The following is a 16,202-nucleotide window of genomic DNA, read 5'->3' as shown; positions in this document are numbered from 1 at the left end:
CACTCTCCCAAATTTATTTTCAGTTCTACGAAGATTTGAGTCTATATCAGGACTCAAAATTAATGTTGACAAGTCCGAAGCTCTATTTCTTAACACCACTAAGGACATGCAAACGAATATTATCTCCCAGTTCAAATTTGTAAAAAATGAACACTATATAACTTATCTCGGAGTCAATCTTACCTCTCATAAGTCGACCTTATTTAAGTGGAACTACCTCCCGTTAATAAAAAATCTCCGAGCTGACTTAACCAGATGGTCTGCCATGAAGTTGACCTGGTTGGGCAGACTGCATGCAATTAAAATGGTCTCTCTGCCTAGATTTCTTTACTTATTTCGCTCTCTCCCAGGGGCGTAGCTAGAGCTTTTGCCGCCCGGGGCTGTTCCCGAGTTTGGCGCCCCCCCCCCCCCCCCAGAATGTATGCGATTTTCACACTTAGTCATGTACCGACGAGCTCCTCTCCCTTAAGCTCCCAATGTTAAGTGAAAAACTGAGAGAAGCAGAAGAGAAGCTCGTTGTTACAGGACCACGAGTATGAAAATCGCATATGAGTGACGTGTCCATGTGTCGACGACTGGAACCTGCAGAGCTGAATCCTGACATCGCAGCTTCTGAATTCTCACAACTAATGCACTGCACACTTTTAGGATTCTCCCTGGCCGGTGGACGGTCATGTCAGCACAAGCATGTGATTTGTATACTTCTGACCACATTCCGACTAGACGTGCCCAGCCTCGCTCAGTTCATTATCATAGAGTGAGGCCACACATGTCTAGTCAGCATGTGACCGCATGTATGTAAATCGCCAGCACGAGAGAATCCTGACAGTGTGCAGTGCGCACTGTGAAAAGTCAGAAGTCTGCAGTCACAAAGAATGACTGCAGACTCATTACAAACCTGGACATCCCCTTTAATGCTCCTAACATAAATAAAAACATGAGAGTTAGTTAGTATCACAAATAACATTTACATCCAGGTACCTTATAGATGACGTCGCCTCTGGAGTTGTTCTCCTTCATTTCTTCATCTTGTCCAGACCCCATGATGAGTTTTCTGATCCACAGCCGTCTCTGCAGACTTCCATCTTCTCCGTTCTTTTGCAGAAAATCTCCACATGACGCCCTTAAAGATACAAGTGTCATTATAATGCTCCTGAATAAAAAATTGCCCCTCACTATATTGTCTGCATAAAATATGACCCCCACACTGTCCGTCTTATGGTACTTGCTCTTCACACTGACCTCCCCTTTCTATACCGGACCCCTCTTCACACTGACCTCTCACACTGTGTCCCCCCTATAGGGCCCAGTATTTATACTGTACTCTCTCATCACACTCCCCCTCCTTTGTATACTATCCCCTCCTGGCTGTGCCCTTACACTGTCCCCCATGCTACGCATGCACACATCCCAACACCCTCACTCCCCGTACTCTGTCCACATACGTTTTTCACATCGCTACTCATACTGTATCCGCATACATCCCCCCGTTTGACCCCAAGCTGTCTGCACCCATCCCCCATACTGTTTCCTCATATATGCCCCCCCATCTCCCCCTTTGCTCTTCATTTTGTGTCCTCAGATCTCCCCCACACATTAAATCCCCCATCTCCACTCACATTAAATCTCCCCCCACAATAAATCCCCTCATCTCCACTCATATTAAATATCCCCAATCCAATAATATATCCCACTATCCCCACTCACATTAAATCCCCCCCACTCACAGTAAATCCCCCCCACAATATATGCCCCCCATCCCCACTCACATTAAATCCCCCCCACAATATATGCCCCCATCCCCACTCACAGTAAATCCCCCCACAATATATGCCCCCCATCCCCGCACATTAAATCCCCCCCACAATATATCCCCCCCATCCCCGCACATTAAATCCCCCCCCACAATATATCCCCCCCATCCCCGCACATTAAATCCCCCCCACAATATATGCCCCCCATCCCCGCACATTAAATCCCCCCCACAATATATGCCCCCCATCCCCACTCACAGTAAATCCCCCCCACAATATATGCCCCCCATCCCCTCACATTAAATCCCCCCCACAATATATGCCCCCCATCCCCTCACATTAAATCCCCCCCCACAATATATGCCCCCCATCCCCTCACATTAAATCCCCCCACAATATATGCCCCCCATCCCCTCACATTAAATCCCCCCCCACAATATATGCCCCCCATCCCCACTCACAGTAAATCCCCCCCACAATATATGCCCCCCATCCCCACTCACAGTAAATCCCGACCACAATATATGCCCCCCATCCCCTCACATTAAATCCCCCCCACAATATATGCCCCCATCCCCACTCACAGTAAATCCCCCCCACAATATATGCCCCCCATCCCCACTCACAGTAAATCCCCCCCACAATATATGCCCCCCATCCCCTCACATTAAATCCCCCCCACAATATATGCCCCCATCCCCACTCACAGTAAATCCCCCCACAATATATGCCCCCCATCCCCACTCACAGTAAATCCCCCCCACAATATATGCCCCCCATCCCCTCACATTAAATCCCCCCCACAATATATGCCCCCATCCCCACTCACAGTAAATCCCCCCCACAATATATGCCCCCCATCCCCACTCACAGTAAATCCCCCCCACAATATATGCCCCCCATCCCCTCACAGTAAATCCCCCCCACAATATATGCCCCCATCCCCACTCACAGTAAATCCCCCCCCCTGCACTTTCGGTGTCTTCAGCTCCACTGGAGCACTTACCACCGCTCTGCATCTCCTGCTCTGCCGCGCAGGTGAGTGACGTCAGCAGCGTGATCACATGACCTGATCACACTGCTGGCGTCGCTCTGACCAGGCAGTCAGAGCTTCAATTGTACTCGCATCTCAGATACGAGTACAATTGAACATTGGGAGCCGGCGCGCCGCAGCTTCTCTGTGCCGGCTGTCAGCTTGACAGTCGGCACAGAGAACAGCTGACTCCCAGTGCGGGGGGTGACAGAATGCAGCCGCCGGGGGAGACACTGCGGACCGCCGCTTTAGGCGTCCCGACTGCGCCCCCCTGCCGGCTGCTCCCCCCTAGATACGCCACTGACTCACCCCCGCATTGTGCCGCCCCTCCGCATTGTGCCGCCCGGGGCGGCCCGCCCCCCCCCGCACCCCCCTTCCTACGCCACTGCTCTCTCCCCATTCCGTTGCCCCATGAGACCTTACATGAGGTCCATTCTATGATATCAAAATTTATTTGGCAGGGAAAAAAACCCAGAATCCGTCAAAAAACTATGTTCATACACAGAAAGTTGGGGGGGCTTTCCATGCCTAATTTTACATTGTATTACAAGTCGGCACAGCTGGCACAATTGACTAATGCCTGTGCTACCACTTATGCTCCGAGATGGGTTGACCTGGAATCGTCCCTCCTACTACCATTTTCCTTGCCTGGCCTTATGTGGTCCACACAAAAACTACCAAAAGGTCTACACATTACAGCACCTTTCACAGCTCATTCCCTGATCCTTTGGAGGAAGGAAAGGTTTAAATTTGAACTCCAATCTAAGTCCGCCCCTCTGACCCCCCTCTTCTGTAACCCCATGTTCCCACCGGGACTTGACCCACGTTCTTTTGCTTGGTGGAAACTTAATGGAATCACCACACTAAAACACCTTTGCTCACCCTTTAATATAATTCTATCTAGACAAGAATTCCTACATAAACACAATCCACCCGCTAATGAAACCTTTCGTATCTATCAGGTTTTCCATTTCGCAGAACAGCTTCTACAACATAAAATCCCTTTTCGCGCAACTATCTTTGAACAGAGGTGTATGAATGACCCACTGGGAAGGGGAACCATTTCTCTGCTATACAGTTCTCTCAATACGGCACATGGAGTTGACAAACTACATTACATGAAACAGTGGGAGGAAGACCTGGGTATCCAATTAACTTTGGAAAATTGGAGGCGATGCTGCGACACAGTTTCCAGGGGTAGTCATCAAGCCTCCCTAGCAGAGACATCCATTAAGGTCATGCATAGAACATACCAAGTCCCAAGTAAACTCCACACTATATACCCCAACATTTCAGATAAATGCTTTAGAGGATGTGACGCAGTGGGAGATATGAAGCATATTTGGTGGGAATGTCCGATAGCCTCGACCTTGTGGCGGGAAGTAGGATTCATAATTGAAAAAATGTATGGCGGGGCAATACAACCTGACCCGACCACATTCCTCTTGGGAGCTAAGTACCCAGGATTCTCTAAGGCTACGTTCACATTAGCGTTTGGCTAATGTGCGTCGGGTTTGCGTCGGCGACGCAGCGGCGACGCATGCGTCATGCGCCCCCTATACTTAACATGGGGGACGCATGCGTTTTTTTTTGTTGCGTCGTGCCACACATGCGTCTTTTTTGCCGCAAGCGTCGGACCAAGAAAACGCAACAAGTTGCATTTTTCTTGCGTCCGATTTTCGGCAAAAACCGACGCATGCGTCGCAAAACGCAGCGTTTTTGCGTGTGTTTTGCCGCGTTTTTGCGTGCGTTGTGCGTTGCGTCGCCGACGCAGCGGCGCACAACGCTAGTGTGAACGTAGCCTAACAAATTCCACAGGCTGATAAGCCAGTTGCTTATGGCCGCTAAGCTACATATAGCTACCAATTGGAGGACGCCATTCCTCTCTGTCCAAGCAGTTAGAGATAAAATGAATACAATCCTCTTATATGAACGTATACACGCGACTAGGGAAGATTTGCGGGAGACCTTCTACCAAATTTGGAAACCATGGATGGATCTTAACACAAACTCGAATCTTGAACAAACCTTGACTTTATCTATATGAGATTCCATTATCTTTTGAGTGATTCCGATGACACTGGGGTTGCGCCTGTGTTGGGTGGGGTGCGGGGAGGTGGAAGGCGGAACTCGCACAACGGAACAAAGTATAATCTTGTCTTGTAAATATGCTGCAGTTTACCGCGAAGTAAAGTGCAAAATCTCATTTCCCTCCCCTTTTTCCCTCTTTTATGTCCCCCCATGTTCTTGTCCCGTCATATTTGTATTTTTGTAATCTGAGTTAATATATGTAGGCTTTTTCTCTTTGTTTAGTTTGATGCCTACTGAACTCCCTTGTAAGGGAATCTGTTGTTCAACTGATATGTTATTGAAAATAAAAATTATTGAAACTAAAACCCTATCTTGGAAGCAAAAATAATTGTAATGACTAACAAAATCCAAGGAAAAAAAATAAATAAATAAAAAAAATAAAAAATAAATAAATAAATAAAAATAACAGAGTGTAACAATTGCTAAGTAGTAGAAACAATAAATGATTTTACAATAACATCCAAACAACCAGCTAGGTCATTATTCTTTATTTTAATTATGTTTTAACTTTGTACACGTTTTTTTTTTTTTTTTTTTCCATGACAGAAAAATCTACAAACATTGAATTCAAGAAGGTTGTGTGTAAATAGCCAGCACAGACAGCTGTGAAATTAATATGTGATAAAATAATGTAGAATTAAAGAAAGATGGAGATGAAGCTCAGCTCTTCAGAAAATGCAGAACCATGACCCCATGTTAGAGGGTATTAGTAACGCTAACCAGTTACATACAAGTTAAAAGCAAGAATCACTAGCTGTATGTTATAAAATATGTCAAGCGTTATTATATTCACTAATCCAACAAGTTCTAGAACCAAATTTCTACACATGGTGTTTATTGTAGAGATCCATAAACCCGCTGCATAAGCCTTTGTCACATTATCATCAAGGATAATTTTCATCATTTTTGTTTTATAACTGGAGCGGCCAATTCTGTAGCATTATTCTTTCCATAACTATTATGTGGTAATGGTTGATAGAAACCCCTTAGACCCCATTAAAATCAATGGTGTATGTCCGGATTTGAAAGTAGCTATTTGGCTCTATTTTAAGCTACAGATATTACAATAGTCTGAACAGATCCTAAGATGTAACTTCATATGAAACTACTGTGGTACATTATAAATTACAAAATAGTTTTGAAGCTTTGTGTAGAAATATATCAGACAAAGAATATAAACTACTAGACACTCTAAAAGGATAGTTAAACACAGCCCCTGGACACGCTGAAAAATTATGCTGGCACTGGACAATTCATTTACCCATATTTATATAGAAAAGGTAAGAATCACAACTGAAGAAGACGCCGATAATACACGAACAAAAGTAGCATCAGGAAAATAAAATACTGTAACAATTATCAGTGAACTATATGCGATTTTAATTAATTATCTGCTGGTCAAATAAATATTATTGGGGCTATAGGTTTATGAAAATGTCAATAAAATTCTTCCACAATCTAATAAAATTAATACAAATGTACTTTTTCTAATATGCCAACAAACTCGCACAGATCATGCTAAATCTTTCTGTGGTACGTGTGAAAAACTGATAAATGCCTGTCCAACACCTGACATTATCGCTGAACTATATGATTTTAAATCAGATCAAACTAAAATCTTTCTGTAATACGTATGAAAAACTGATAAATGACTGACCAACACCTGACATTATCGCTGAACTATATGATTTAAATCAGATCAAACTAAAATCTTTCTGTGACACGTATGAAAAACTGATAAATGACTGTCCAACACCTGACATTATCGCTGAGCTATATGATTTTAAATCAGATCAAACTAAAATCTTTCTGTGACGCGTATGAAAAACTGATAAATGACTGTCCAACACCTGACATTATCGCTGAACTATATGATTTTAAATCAGATCAAACTAAAATCTTTCTGTAATACGTATGAAAAACTGATAAATGACTGTCCAACACCTGACATTATCGCTGAACTATATGATTTTAAATCAGATCAAACTAAAATCTTTCTGTAATACGTATGAAAAACTGATAAATGACTGACCAACACCTGACATTATCGCTGAACTATATGATTTAAATCAGATCAAACTAAAATCTTTCTGTGACACGTATGAAAAACTGATAAATGACTGTCCAACACCTGACATTATCGCTGAGCTATATGATTTTAAATCAGATCAAACTAAAATCTTTCTGTGACGCGTATGAAAAACTGTTAAATGACTGTCCAACACCTGACATTATCGCTGAACTATATGATTTTAAATCAGATCAAACTAAAATCTTTCTGTAATACGTATGAAAAACTGATAAATGACTGTCCAACACCTGACATTATCGCTGAACTATATGATTTTAAATCAGATCAAGCTAAAATCTTTCTGTGGTACGTATGAAAAACTGATAAATGCCTGCCCAATTAACTAATAATTATACATAATACGTCCGTAAATCAGTCTGCTGTGTTATAAAGCTCATAAAATGAGAATCACAGTATGAAATAATGATGCATAAACACAGAATATACATATGTCCGCAAACTCGCACAGATCAAGCTAAAATCTTTCTGTGGTACGTATGAAAAACTGATAAATGTCTGTCCAACACCTGACATTATCGCTGAACTATATGCGATTTTAATTAATTATCTGCTGGTCAAATAAATATTATTGGGACTATAGGTTTATGAAAATGTCAATAAAAGAGAATAAATATTGTTGGTACACTTTTGATATTATTATCAATTTGTTGGAAACGTATCAGTAATCAATTTAATACATTTTGATTCACTATGATTTTGGTGTAATGTCTATTTAACACGCTTTATGCGATTTTAATTAATTATCTGCTGGTCAAATAAATATTATTGGGCCTATAGGTTTATGAAAATGTCAATAAAAGAGAATAAATATTGTTGGTACACTTTTGATATTATTATCAATTTGTTGGAAACGTATCAGTAATCAATTTAATACATTTTGATTCACTATGATTTTGGTGTAATGTCTATTTAACACGCTTTATGCGATTTTAATTAATTATCTGCTGGTCAAATAAATATTATTGGGACTATAGGTTTATGAAAATGTCAATAAAAGAGAATAAATATTGTTGGTACACTTTTGATATTATTATCAATTTGTTGGAAACGTATCAGTAATCAATTTAATACATTTTGATTCACTATGATTTTGGTGTAATGTCTATTTAACACGCTTTATGCGATTTTAATTAATTATCTGCTGGTCAAATAAATATTATTGGGACTATAGGTTTATGAAAATGTCAATAAAAGAGAATAAATATTGTTGGTACACTTTTGATATTATTATCAATTTGTTGGAAGAGTAACAGTAATCAATTTAATACATTTTATACTCACTACGGTATCCGTATGATACCTATTTAACACTGCTTGTGTGGAATGTTTGTATCTCCAACACAGAAAGCCTGGCTGTCTGGTTAGTGATCAGTACAGATACATTTTAACAGCTGCTAGCTAGTGGAATGTTTGTATCTCCTGTTGGAAGAGTATCAGTAATCAATTTAATACATTTTGCTGACACTTTGATAACAATTTATTATCAAATGGGCAGCCTGCAGCTTACAGCGATACTGAAGTCCGATAATTGTACAGACTCTAAATCTCTGATAAAGCTTTCTGTGTTTTGACACAATGCCCCTGTAAAATGCTATTTGCAGACATGTCTGTCATGTGAAACTCACGATTCTAAAACACACAATGCCCTTATTCTCAAAACAGTTACATATGAGCATCTAATACTAATCTAAGACACAAATGACATGGCATGTGATTCTTGCAGGATTCCTGAATCTTGTGTAAAATGCTGCTTGCAGACATAGACCAATATCACGGGGCTCTTACATTGTGTATTACTGGGATAATAAACACTGTATTAACAATATTAAACACTGTGATAGGGAGAATGAGCCTGTGTTTCTACTATCACAGGCTTATCAAACAAGGGTAAACTCTAATACAGCACATTAATCTAATATAAAACAACTACTGGGATAATAAACACTGTATCAAATACAGTGGTAATAATATTAAACTATATAAAAAGGGAGGGAGAGCAGTCACACAGCTGCTGTCTGAAGACAGGGTAGGGGTGGGGTTACACACTTTGATACACTCTGATAGGGGCGTGTCCACCTGTCAAATTGAGTTTGACGAAACCACCCGACGCTCTACTACTAGGGTTAGTGATCTGCAGGCCCTCTCCAGACAGCCTCCATACATTCAATTTAGAGAAGATAGAATGGTGTTAAAAACAGATCCTCTTTACCTTCCAAAGGTAGCGTCAAAGTTCCACAGACTACAGGAGATAGTTCTCCCCTCTTTTTGTCCTAATCCCTCTAATCAAAAGGAAATCAAACTTCATTCGTTAGATGTAAAAAGATGCCTGTTCAGATATATTTCAGTTACAGACTCGTGGAAGAAAGATAATTCCTTATTTGTATCCTTTCAGGGAGTTAGGAAAGGACTTAGAGTGTCCAAAAACACTTTAGGCAGATGGATTAGAGAAGGGATTTCTTTAGCTTATTCTGCAGGTGGCATGGAAATTCCGGAAGGTATGAGAGCTCACTCCACTCGAGCCATGGCAACATCCTGGGCGGAGAGGTCGGACGTATCAATTGAGGACATTTGTAAGGCGGCCACATGGTCATCTCCGTCTACTTTCTTTAAGCATTATAGACTAGATCTGGGTGCTTCCTCTGATCTCACATTTGGAAGAAGGGTGCTGGAGGCAGTAGTACCTCCCTAAGACTCTTTTTTCTGTAATTCTCTCGTTGGTGCTGTCATAGCGACTGAATAAATACTCAAGCTACTTACCGGTAGCGGTGTTTTTCAGGAGCCCATGACAGCACCCTTATATTCCCTCCCTTGCTTTCTTGTATGGCCTAACACCTTTTTGTTTCTTTGGAGTCTTAAGTTACTCACATGGGTGAAGTATAAAAGTTATTTATGTGCTACTAACCAAGAAGGTCCTCTCATGCTCTGTAATCCAACTGATGCGGGAGAGAGGTACCGCCCTTTTATGTCTGTAGGTTTCCTGTACCCGAAGGGCAGATCCCCTCTCTCGTTGGTGCTGTCATGGGCTCCTGAAAAACACCGCTACTGGTAAGTAGCTTGAGTATTTCAGCGTTATTATGGAGCAAAAACATAAGCGCCACCTTCACAGAATGCAACCTTAGTGCTGCAGAAGGTGGCTCTTTTACTTAAAAACGCCCGGGGGGGTTGACAGGTTCCTTTTATGGAAGGACTGGAGGGGTGTGAGAGTGTTAGAAGGTAGGCCACAAAGGAGGATGTTGCAGTAGTCGAGGCAGGAGATGATTAGGGCATGCACAAGCATTTTGATAGAGTGAGGGTTGAGGAAAGGACGGATTCTGGAAATATTTTTGAGCCGAAGGTGACAGGAGGTGGTGAGAGCTTGGATGTGAGGTTTAAAGGACAGGGCAGAGTCAAGTGTTATGATCTGGTGGCCTAAGAGCAGCATGAGACGTACTCTGGAGAAGGTAGTACCTGTACTGACCGCAGACCCTGAACTTAACACTGCAACTAGAAGTAGCTGTGGAATGTACCTATCACTCCCTAGACATCTCGACACAGCTGGAGGACTAATTACCCCTAGAGATAGAAAAGGGAAAACTATCTTGCCTCAGAGAAAATTCCCAAAGGATAGCCAGCCCCCCACAAATATTGACTGTGAGAGGAGAGGGAAAAAACATACACAGACTGAAATCAGAATTTAGCAAAGGAGGCCACTTCTAGCTAAATAGAAAGGATAGGACTGAGTACTATGCGGTCAGTATTAAAACACTAGAAAATATCCACCACAGAAAATACAAAAATCTCCACAGCTAACTAAAGATATGGAGGGTATATCTGCATCTCCAGAGATACCAGCTTGGCTAAAACAAATCCTTATTCAGACCAAGCTGGACAAGACAAAAACATGGAAAAGAACTGAACAATAAGGCCACAGCATGTGGACAGCAAAAATCAAGGCCAAAACTTATCTTTGTTGAAAGGAACAGCAAAGCAGGAGAGAGCAGGCAAGGATGTGAATCCTCCAGGAACAATGGACAACTGGCACTGACTAAAGGGTCAAGCAAGGCTAAATAGCCCAGTCAGGATTGCAAAAACTTGACACACCTGATGAATGCTGCGATCCAGAGACAGCAGCACTACCACTTATAACCACCGGAGGGAGCCCAAGAGCAGAATTCACAACAGTCAAGGGTTACTCCGAGGCAGTGGATTACCGGGACAGGGGAAAGTGTGAATTCATTTATTGTGATAGATAGATCAGGTAGGGAAGGTGTGCGAGATGGAGGAAAGATAATTAGTTCAGATTTGTCCACATTGAGTTTGAGGAAGCGAGAGGAGAAGAAGGAGGATATGGCTGATAGACACTCTGGGATTCTGGAGAGCAGAGGGGTGACATCTGGGCCAGAGAGGTAGGTCTGAGTGTCATCGGCATATATATGGTACTGGACGCCATAGGACTTTGAGTTGTCCCAGGCCAAGGGTATAGATTGAGAAGAGAAGGGGTCCTAGGACAGAGCCTTGAGGAACACCAACAGAGAGGGGGTGAGATGAAGAGGTAGTATGGGAGTAGGAAACGCTAAATTTGTTGTAGGTAAGGTATGAGGAGATCCAGGATAGGGCAAGGTCTTTGACACCAAAGGAAGAGAGCATCTGTAGTAGGAGGCAGTGGTCAACTGTGTTGAAGGCAGAGGACAGGTCTAGAAGGAGGAGTATAGACAATTGTCTGTTAGCTTTGGCTGTAAGTAAGTCATTCGTAAGTTTGGTCAGGGCCGTCTCAGTGGACTGGTGGGGACGGAAGCTAGATTGTAGGTTGTCGAAGAGAGAGTTAGATGCAAGGTGAGAGGAAAGTTCAGTGTGAACATGCTGCTCGAGTAGTTTGGAAGCAAATGGGAGCAAAGGTATGGGGCGGTATCTGGACATAGCGCTTGGGTCAAGGGATGGCTTTTGAGGATAGGTGTGGTTATGGCATGTTTGAAAGCAGAGGGGAAGGTACCAGAAGTTAGTGATAGATTGAAGAGATGGGATAGGGATGGGATAAGTGTAGTGGTGAGGTTGGGGAGGTGAGATGGGGTCAAGTGCACAAGTGGTGAGGTGTGATTTGGAGAGAAGATGAGCAAGCTGTCCTTCAGTGATTTTGGAGAGGGAAGTTATGGGGTTAGGGCATTGGTCTGGCATACAAAGGGGTTGTGGTGGTCGGACAACAAAGACTTGCCTTGTTTGGTCTATCTTATTTTTGAAGTGTAAGGCAAAGTCCTCGGCAGAGATTAGGGCAGTCGGAGGGGGCAGTGGTGGGCGGATTAGGGAATTAAAGGTGTTGAACAACTGTTTGGGGTTGTGGGATAGGGAAGATACAAGGGATGTAAAGTAGGCGCTCTCTTCCAACGCTGTTGTGCAATTCCGGATACTTGCCAAAGATTTTTAGTGATGTTATTGTGCCAGGGTTGTCTATTGATTCGTCGCACTCTGCTATGCATGACAGGGGCGACCGAGTCGATGGCTGATGCAAGAGTGGCATTGTAGAAACTAGTGGCAGTGTCTGTGTCGTGGAGTAAAGCTATGGAGGACAGTGGCTGAATAGAATCAGAGAGTGTGCGAGGGTCTAGGTGTGCGAGGTTTCTGCGGGGGTGCACATGTTGCTGGACATGGGTGACAGGTGAGGAGGACAGGGATGAGAAATTGAGTAGATGGTGGTCAGATAGAGGGAGAGGGGAGGTTGTGAATTTAGATAGGGAGCAGAGACTGGTGAAGACCAGGTCTAATGTATGTCAGTCTGTGTGGGTGGCTGAGGAGGACCACTGAGTAAGTCCAAAGGATGAAGTAAGGGACAGGAGTCTGGAGGCCGCAGACTGGTGGGTGTCAATGGGGCTGTTGAAGTCATCCATGATGATGGTGGGAATGTCAGCAGAGAAAGAAAGTGAAGCCAGGTGGAGAATTGGTCAATAAAGGCAGTGTTCGGGCCCGGAGGTCGCTATATGATGGCCATTTGGAGGCTGGAGGGAGAGTAGATGTGGACAAACTTCAAAAGAGGGGAGGATAAGGGAGGGTAGAGGTGGGATTGGGTTAAAGGTACAGTTGAAAGAAAGGAGAAGGCCCACTCCTCCACCATGTCTGTTGCCAGGGCAAGAAGTGTGGGTGAAGTGGAGGCCGCATTAACACAGCACAGCAGGGGAAGCCTGTGTCAGAGGGTGTCATGTTGTGTATCCGCTTTTTGGGCTCCCCTGGTGGTTGCTGGTGGTACTGGTGACTTGTTTGCACTTTGCTTCTTCTGTTCACCTGCTTCCATCAGTGTTTGGGTGTTTCCTATTTAGCCTTGCTCTCCAGTCATTTCCTTGCCGGTCATCATTGTAACCAGAGCCTTCGGTTGCATGTTCCTGCTACTAGTCTGCTGATCAGCTAAGTGGACTTTGTCCTTTTGTTTTGTACCTTTTGTCCAGTTTGCAGTTTTTGTAATTCTCTGTAGCTGGAAGCTCTTGCGGGCTGAAATTGCCACTCCTGTGTCATGAGTTGACACAGGAGTCTTAAAGTAATTTCAGGATGGTTTTTGAAAGGGTTTTCAGTTGACCGTGAAGTCCTCTTTTGTATCCTTCTGCTATCTAGTAAGTGGACCTCTCTTTGCTAAATCTACTTTCATACTGTGTATGTCTTTTCCTCTTAATTCACCGTTATTACATGTGGGGTGCTGCTATCATCTTTTGGGGTATTTCCCTAGAGGTAAGCCAGGTCTGTTTCTTCCTCTACCAGGCGTAGTTAGTCCTCCGGCTGGCGCGTGGCATATAGGAAGCCGTAGGTATGCTCCCTGGCTACTGTTAGTTGTGTGGTAGATTTAGCTCACGGTCAACTCGAGTTTCCATCACCCGAGAGCTCGTTCGTTACTTATGTGTTTTTTACGTTCCCTTGCCATTGGGAACCATGACAGTATGACCGGCCAACAAAGTGTTAATTGTTTGGGCTGAAGCAGGAGAAAAAGAAGTGTTGAAGGGAAATTTTTTTTTTTTTCTTTCCCTCAGAGTTTTGCTGCCTAGCCCTTAATTGCTGTCTAGCTGCTTCTTACCTCCTCTCAACCCTTGAATGGCTCTGACCTTAGCTGTTTAACATGGATGTCCAGAGTTTGGCTGCAGGTTTAAATAATCTTGCTACGAAGGTTCAAAATTTACAAGATTTTGTTATACATGCTCCTATTTCTGAACCTAAAATCCCTACACCAGAGGTGTTTTCCGGAGATAGATCTCGGTTTTTGAATTTCAAATATAATTGTAAATTATTCCTTTCTCTCAGACCTCACTCCTCAGGAGATCCTGTCCAGCAGGTTAAGATTGTAATCTCTTTGCTGCGAGGTGACCCTCAAAATTGGGCATTTTCATTGGCACCAGGGGATCCTGCGTTGCTCAATGTGGATGCGTTTTTCCTGGCTTTAGGGTTGCTTTATGAGGAACCTAATTTGGAGATTCAAGCTGAAAAAGCTTTGATAGCCCTATCTCAAGGGCAAGATGAAGCGGAGATATACTGCCAAAAATTTCGTAGGTGGTCTGTGCTTACTCAGTGGAATGAGTGCGCCTTAGCGGCAAATTTCAGAGAGGGCCTTTCTGATGCCGTTAAAGATGTTATGGTCGGGTTCCCTGCGCCTACAGGTCTGAATGAGTCCATGACAATGGCAATTCAGATTGATCGGCGTTTGCGGGAGCGCAAACCCGTGCACCATTTGGCGGTATCTTCTGAAGAGACGCCAGAGAAAATGCAATGTGACAGAGTTATGTCCAGAAGCGAGCGTCAGAATTATAGGCGTAAAAATGGGTTATGCTTCTATTGTGGTGATTCTGCTCATGTTATATCGGCATGCTCTAAGCGTACTAGGAAGGTTGACAAGTCCATTTCAATTGGCACTTTACAGTCCAAATTTATTTTGTCTGTAACCTTGATTTGTTCATTATCAGTTATTACCGTGGATGCCTATGTGGACTCGGGCGCCGCTCTGAGTCTTATGGACTGGTCCTTTGCCAGGCGCTGTGAGTTTGATTTAGAGCCTCTGGAAGTCCCTATACCTCTGAAGGGTATTGATTCTACACCTTTGGCTTGTAATAAACCACAGTTCTGGACGCAAGTGACTATGCGTATGACTCCAGACCATCAGGAGGTGATTCGCTTCCTTGTGTTGTACAATTTACATGATGTTTTGGTGCTTGGATTACCATGGTTACAGTCTCATAACCCAGTCCTTGACTGGAAGGCTATGTCTGTGTTAAGCTGGGGATGTCGGGGGGCTCATGGGGACACTCCTATGGTGTCCATTTCGTCATCTATTCCATCTGAGATTCCGGCATTTTTGTCTGATTATCGTGATAGTTTTGAAGAGCCTAAGATTGGTTCACTCCCTCCTCACAGGGATTGTGATTGCGCCATAGATCTGATTCCTGGCAGTAAATTTCCAAAGGGTCGTTTGTTTAACCTATCTGTACCTGAACATGCTGCTATGCGCGAGTATATTAAGGAGTCCCTGGAAAAGGGACATATTCGTCCTTCTTCATCACCTTTAGGAGCCGGTTTTTTCTTTGTCTCTAAAAAGGATGGCTCTCTGAGGCCTTGTATTGATTATCGTCTCCTGAATAAAATTACAGTCAAATATCAGTATCCGTTGCCTTTGCTGACTGATTTGTTTGCTCGCATAAGGGGGGCTAAGTGGTTCTCTAAGATTGATCTTCGTGGGGCGTATAATTTGGTGCGAATTAAGCAGGGGGATGAGTGGAAGACCGCATTTAATACGCCTGAGGGCCATTTTGAGTATTTGGTAATGCCTTTCGGCCTTTCTAATGCACCTTCTGTCTTTCAGTCCTTAATGCATGATATTTTCCGGGAATATTTGGATAAATTTATGATTGTGTACTTGGATGATATTTTGATTTTTTTCTGATGACTGGGAGTCTCATGTTCAGCAGGTCAGGAGGGTTTTTCAGGTTTTGCGGGAGAATTCTTTGTGTGTAAAGGGTTCAAAGTGTGTTTTTGGGGTTCAAAAAATTTCATTTTTGGGGTATATTTTTTCCCCTTCTTCTATTGAGATGGACCCTGTCAAGGTTCGGGCTATTTACGACTGGACGCAGCCTACTTCTTTGAAGAGTCTCCAGAAATTCTTGGGCTTTGCTAATTTTTATCGTCGATTTATAGCTGGTTTTTCTGGCGTTGCTAAACCTCTGACGGATTTGACTAAAAAGGGTGCTGATGTTGCCAATTGGTCCCCTGCTGCTGTGGAGGCCTTTCGGGAGCT

This window comes from Ranitomeya variabilis, chromosome 1, assembly GCF_051348905.1.
Source record: "Ranitomeya variabilis isolate aRanVar5 chromosome 1, aRanVar5.hap1, whole genome shotgun sequence".
NCBI classification, from domain to species: domain Eukaryota; kingdom Metazoa; phylum Chordata; class Amphibia; order Anura; family Dendrobatidae; genus Ranitomeya; species Ranitomeya variabilis.
The sequence above is the reverse complement of the archived record's forward strand: the minus strand, read 5'-3'. Positions refer to the sequence as shown.